Here is a 6,601-nt window from a genome sequence, read left to right as displayed (position 1 = left end):
CGCTATCAGTGCTCACTTGCAACCGGTTTCAGTTCAAAATATGTTTCTGAACTAAAAGGACCAAAGGAAACTAATGGCGTGCACCATGAGTTGTCAACAATGTCTCACTCTTTAAAAAAACACGTGGTGCTGCAGACAAATTCTGCAGCAAGATGATTTAATTTAAAACCTGCAGAAACTGTTATTAGAACAATTATATTCATTTGGAATGAATTATTGTAAACTTACTCATTTGAATTCCACATCATAATAAGAGTATACAAGACAGAACTTCTGGCGTCAGCAAAGTGCTGCTGAGTGTTTGGAGAGTGAGATTCCAGACAGTTCTTTGGACAATTTATACACGGAAAGTTTTTTTTGAAACACAGCATCTCTGTAAATCCTTGTTATTGCAGTTTCTAAAATGCAATGCATTAGATATTCATTAATTTTCCTGAATCCTCTCCAACATAATTAAGAAGTAGTTATTTTCAAATAATTATGTATAAGTGGATACTTCATTCGGGCATGTTTTAATTCCTTAATTACTGGTTTACAGCATTGTTGGGAAAAGAAACTGGAAGCTGTGATACTCTTGTTGAATTACATGATATTAGTAAGCTGCATCTTATTGTGTTGTGCTCATCCTTTAATTGTTTATATTGGACAAATAGTTGGGTCGAAATTACATTGGAATAAACTGCAAGAATTTTACATTTTATTATATGTTGGAGCAATCATCAGATCAGGTAACAAAGTAATAATCTGCTATACACTGCACCCTATTATACAAAATGGTTATGTGGTTGCTGCAATAGGTCACGTTGAGCTGATAAATGAAAGGTCAGGTACAGCACAATCCTGGCAAACAGATTTCCTCACCAAGCCTAAGGGAGAGCTTCGCACTGTTATCAGTATTGCAGCAAGCAATGCATCTGCTGTCGGCTGTGGGTCTGTGACAATGTTGCATGTGTAATATCTGTGTGCAGGGTTTGTTTTTCTTATGTGGTGAGCTCATTTCACACTGTCTTCAAGCAGGAAGACACGTTACCAGAGGGGAGAGAGACTGGTGGCCGTGCCATTCAGAATGTGGGCAGAAGAGTATAAAGCTGTGGCACAAAGGAGGTTGCTATGTGAAGTTGAAGCTGATGCACACGATGATAGGATTGTCAGGCTGGTGTGGCTGAGGAGAGCCGTGCAATTCAATAGTTGTCAGGGACACCGACTCTTAATCTCGTGCTAAAGCTACGCCAAAGCAGCGTGAAAGGAAGCGGAGGGGAAGATTGTGCTTCAGGTGATGTTTGGGAACAGTGACGGCAATTTACTACATGTAGCAAGTTGTAAAGATGCAGTTAATGCTGCTTAGGGAAACCACTGGAATTCAGAGGAACAGCTAACATTGCAGGGTACCAGTATGCCTGATCGCACTTGAGTTGAAGCACTGTGGATCGGCTCTACCGTCTGTTGTAGCATTTCCTTTTTCATTAAGCATGGGAGATCAAACGTGTGCTCTTTGCTTTGTATTTCTGCACTGAAGGAAAAATTCTCATATATTCCTTTGTTTGCTGGGTATTTTATTCATGATTACAAATCTGGAAAAATACAGGTATGACTCTTTCAGTTTCTTCTGCATCCATAATGTATAAATTACTTAATTTTTAGATGTATTTCTTCACAACTGGTTTCAAAGTGCTTCAATCAATCTGCTTGACACAACTTAATACTATTAAAGATGCTCAGTCTTGTCTTTTGTTCTGCTTAAATCAATAGTAGCATCAACTGTTGTACCCAAATCGTGGACTGCTAATGTAAGTAAATCTCATTTGATACCTCCGAGCTTTAAATATAATGTATGTTACAGTTTTAGTGTCGGGGCTGTAAGATTGTAGTTCAGTGCATAGCTGAAGAACACATTAATTTCTTGATTGCCACCATGTTGGTGTTACATTTTTGCTGTGTAATTCAGCAATTTTAAGTGAATTCACAACTAGGCATGCAAACGTTGTGTTACATCTGTTTTATGCATTCCCGTGTCCTGATTAATCTTTCAGCATGAACAGCCTGCAACATTGCCACGGACAGGCAGCCTGTTTAAAATATATGCTGGATTTTTTTTTTTAACTACTATTCAGATAGCTCGACAGTTGTTCATGCAGTTGGTACCTGCACTTTCTGCTTAGTACCGAGGGCTTCCTATTTTTGCATCTGAAAGTAATTTTAATTATTGTTCTGTCATTCCGATGCTCTTTTTTTATAGAAGGTTTAAACATAACAACATGCCATGTGAGCTATATCATGTAAATCAAGACACAGCTTCATGATTCCCTCAAGTCTTTATGCAAAATAACACCTTCATTTCATGCCTGTCGAGCTTCTTGTGAAGTTTAAGAACTAATATCTGGTCTGAGGTAGAGTTTACATTTGGACTGTTAAACCTTGCCATACCCAAGGAATGCCAAAATCCTGTATCTTGCATTATGTGAGCAAGGAAAATGATAAATCCATTTTAATACATGTTTATACAAGATCTTTTCCGTCTGACAATTGACGTGACCTTCCTAAATTGATGGACCTTCCATAATTTAGAAGGATTGATCAACTCTGTTTTTAGACAGTCTTGGGTCTCGGGCTGGAGTGCTGCTGTATTAACTGCTGGACAAAGTTCTTCCTATTCTATGTTATAAGTGCTAGAGTATGAACTTTGTGTGATTAAGTTGTTAGTTTACGATTTTTCCCTCTCAACTTAAAAAAAGTGTTTTTTTTTAACAAATCCTGTCAGGCTGAGTTGATGATGGAATGATGTCACTTTCTCAGCACCCTTTTACCTTTCTTTGCAAACTTCGGAATTTTTGAGGAGAAAGTGAGGTCTGCAGATGCTGGAGATCAGAGCTGGAAATGTGTTGCTGCGCTTTTCCAGCAACACATTTCCAGCAAACTTCGGAATTTGCCAGCTGAAGAAAAAAAGACAATGTTTACACACTTGTTTAATGAATATTATCATGGTAAAGCACATCAAATTAATTCATTGTAGTGTTTAAATCAGTAAAGCTTCCATGTTGAAGAAAAATGCACAGACAAATTGTCAACTTTAGAAAGAGAGAATGGACCGCCCATCTTGTTATGAAACTTAATGAAACTGCTCCTTTGAAATCAATAGAATGAAAACCAAGTGGATTCTCTCAAGAGATTCTCTAATTAGCTCCATGAGCAAATAGTCGAGGCAATAAAGATGAAAATCTGGCTCCAGTGACAACTTTACTGTTTTGACAGGTGAAAGAAGTGAAGGCAAGTCATTGTTAGGCAACGTGTATAGCATTTACTTTAGGTGTGCTTCCTATATTTCCACCAATAATAATTTCTACTGTGACTTAACTGCATCATTGAACATGGATCTCCAAGAGTTCAAATTCAGTTCACAGCATGTTGAGAATTAAACAGCCCTATTTTTCAATATCTAACAGTTATAGCAAGACACTCTGGCAGCAGCTCAGATCACAAACTGTTTCTTTATATAAGCCTTCGTTCATGGAGATGTGTGTTGGAAGTGGGTAACACTTGGATGTTGGCTTGTGAACAAGTATGTTGCAGAAAATCATTTTAACCATACTCATCCCACTCATTGGGATCTTATCTCCATGCAGTTTCTTCACTTGAAATGGTGGTTACGTCTAAAGAGGTTAAACCTTTCAGAATGAACTCGGCAACAATGTTATCCTGTTCTTGACTGGCCGGATATGTGTTCCTGACAACCCAAGCTGGTATGGCTGTCAGGTTTGGATCTAAGCAGCCAAAGCTCTTGTGGCAATTGTACAGCTTCTGCCAGCCTTGGGAATGGCCTGCAGCCAAACAGCAGCTTGGTGTGGGCGTTAGCATGGGCATTTCATGTGCATGCCAGAAGCATGCAGTGTAGGCATTTTTGATGTTAGTCAACATCGAATGCTGATTTGATGCCAGACCCACCATTATGGAGCTTGCCGCTCTTGGTAACACCCTCCCCTCCCCCTTTAAACATTTACAGCAGTACAATTTAAAGACACCATCAACAACTTGTAGGTTAGTCGCTTATTAGTTTCCAAGTAGACTGTTTGAGTTTGTGAATTGAGTTAATGCTGGATTCTGAGCACGCCATTCCCCTCTGAATCACGAGGACTATAGTAACACTCTGCATGGGAATCACAGAATCCATTCGGCCAATTGAACCTACACTGATCCTCTGAGGAGCATCCCATCCTATCCCCCTAACCCTGCATTTACCATTGTCTGGACCTCCCTGGGTATTACAGGCAGGGCCAATCCACCTAACATGTACATCTTTGGACTATGGGAGGAAACCGGTGCACTTTGAGGAAACCCACGCTGAGACGGGAGAATGTGCAAACTCCACACCGAAAGTCTCCCAACACTGGAATCAAATTCAGGTCCCTGGTGCTGTGAGGCAGCAGTGATAATTACTCAGCCAGCATGCTGCCTAAAGTTAAGGACAACTAGGTTACAGTACAGGTCAGAGATGATGCAGTGGTAACAAAGAAGCAAAGCCATCAGCAGAAGAAGGGAAGGAAGGCAAGAAGGACTCCCAAGGGGCAGCTTAACTCATCTAGGTTTCTTTCAGGACACTTTTTCCCCATTGCAGGCTCAGTGTGTTGTGTGTCTGTGATTCACCAAGGAGGTCGTATCAAACTCTGCAGTCTCTTGGCAGCAGATCTTCAGCTGCTGAGGAGAGCTAACATCCTGCAGTTCATCTTCCATTTGCAGCATCAAAGTATGGTAGATATTCTGTATGCGAAGAGAGGGAACTTGTCGACTTTTCTCTGAACCAGGAGAAGCAGGAGGAGTGTGCACATGTCTGCTAGGAAGGATGCACACAGTGCCTTTGTCTCTCCACCTGAGGCTTAGGCAGGGGCACCTCCCAACCATGACACATAATGAAACCACAAATGTTGCCACTCACATTGGGTGTGTGACCATGTGCAGCATATTCTGTCGGCGAGTGCCTACATTTCTGGTAGAGTCACAATATATTCGTCACGCATCAGTCTGTTGTTCCAATTGCCTTTCTTCTACCGGATGTGAGTCGAAAATCGTTTCTAGGCGATGAGGGCTATCCACTCTACATCTAGCCAATGACTCTCCTCCACAGTCCAAATACCAGTACTCAGATATCTGAGTTATGCTCAGACAATGAATGCCATTTACCAAGTAATTGGGAAGTTGAAACAATGCTGCCTCAACCACTCAGGAGGAGTGTACCCCTTCTCACTGGAACAAGTATTTCAGTCCTTGGTGGTCTGTTTCAACCACTGTCATATTATGTCAGACTGTCTGTGTCAAACTGCCTTCAAGAGATAGTATCACTGTATCATTGTATGTGACCTGAGGGTGTATGGATCTCATACTCCATCTACAATGGATCATTTGAAACATGACTCTCCACTGAAAGCATGCTCCAAAAACATAATACTCTATTGCATTTGAATAGCTTGTTATTAGCCCAGACACTTATGTGCCTGAGCAATGTAATATTTATACATAATTTGTTGTAATAAATATCAGTTGGATTCTTTAATACTACAATAACCACAGTTTCTTAAGTTACAGGAGATGACATAGGCATTGTCACACCAGGTAAAACACTTTGCTGGGAACAAACTCTCGCAAATCACCTCAACAAAGAGCAATAACACAGCACAGGAACAGGCCCTTAGCCCTCCAAGTCTGAGCCGACACATTTTGCCCTTCTGTATTAAAACTGTCTTCACTTACAGGAGCCGTATCTCTCTGTTCCCTTCCTATTCATGGATTCAGCCAGGTGCTTCTTGAATGCAGTGATTGTGTGTTCTTCAACCACCTCCTCAGGCAGCGCGTTCCACACCTTTTGTGTGAAAAATGTGCCTCACACATCTCTTTTAATCCCCCTTCACACCTTGAACCTGTGTTCCCTGGTAAATGACCCCTCCATCCTGGGAAAAAGCTTCATACTTTTCATTCTATCCATACCATTCACAATCTTATGAACTTCTCTCAACCTAGTCACTGTGAGGACCCAGCTCTTGCCATTGTGATTTGAGTACCACCTCCGGAAAAGGAGGAAGAAAAGAAGAAAGCGGTTGTCATTCCGTACGGAGTGTTTGTGAGCACATCATTCAATGTGAATTAAACATGAGATCCCCGTTTTTCACCAGTTACAGCCCATCACAAAATCCTCTTGGTCATAATCTTGGAATAAAAGCTGCCACAAATGAAATGGCCATGCAAGCTACTGAAATGTGTATCTAATTGCAACAAATGGTGTCTAGGGATGGGCAATAAATGTCAGCCTAGCCAACGACACCCAAATACCTGTGAATAAATAAAAATAATAGCTCTTTCTGTTCCAACTTACCTAGCACTTCTTTTATATGAAAGCAAAGTTTTGTGGATGTTGGAAATCTGAAATTTAAAAAAAAAACACAGGCATAGGATTCCATTATAGTCCTAAACTGACTCCTCTAAAGGATAACCTGTACGACCCCTCTCTCCATAAAACCACAGAACATAGGAGCAATGAAGGGCCATTCACCCATCAGGTCTGTTCCACCATGCCATGAGACTTAACGACCCAACCTCTATCGCTCTTTTGGTGAAG

The 6,601-nt window shown here is 40.9% G+C and overlaps 1 protein-coding gene across 5 annotated transcripts in view; it reads left to right on the top strand.

Moving 5' to 3' along the window:
* The first annotated feature begins 912 nt into the window (after nucleotides 1-912).
* The window catches only part of LOC122541034 (protein unc-13 homolog C), a 358,819-nt gene continuing 353,130 nt past the window's right edge, over nucleotides 913-6,601 (top strand). For 4 of the 5 annotated variants that reach the window (XM_043677514.1, XM_043677512.1, XM_043677513.1 and 1 more), the window contains exon 1: nucleotides 913-1,585. The gene's annotated coding sequence lies outside the window, so the exon portion shown is untranslated. Of the gene's footprint in view, nucleotides 1,586-1,749; nucleotides 1,788-6,601 lie in introns of all 5 variants that reach the window. The other variant, XM_043677511.1, reaches the window with a different exon arrangement.

The sequence above is a fragment of the Chiloscyllium plagiosum genome, chromosome 36 (genome assembly GCF_004010195.1).
Source record: "Chiloscyllium plagiosum isolate BGI_BamShark_2017 chromosome 36, ASM401019v2, whole genome shotgun sequence".
Taxonomy (NCBI): Eukaryota; Metazoa; Chordata; class Chondrichthyes; order Orectolobiformes; family Hemiscylliidae; genus Chiloscyllium; species Chiloscyllium plagiosum.
Note: the sequence above shows the minus strand (reverse complement) of the source record. Positions and strands in the feature narration are given on the sequence as shown.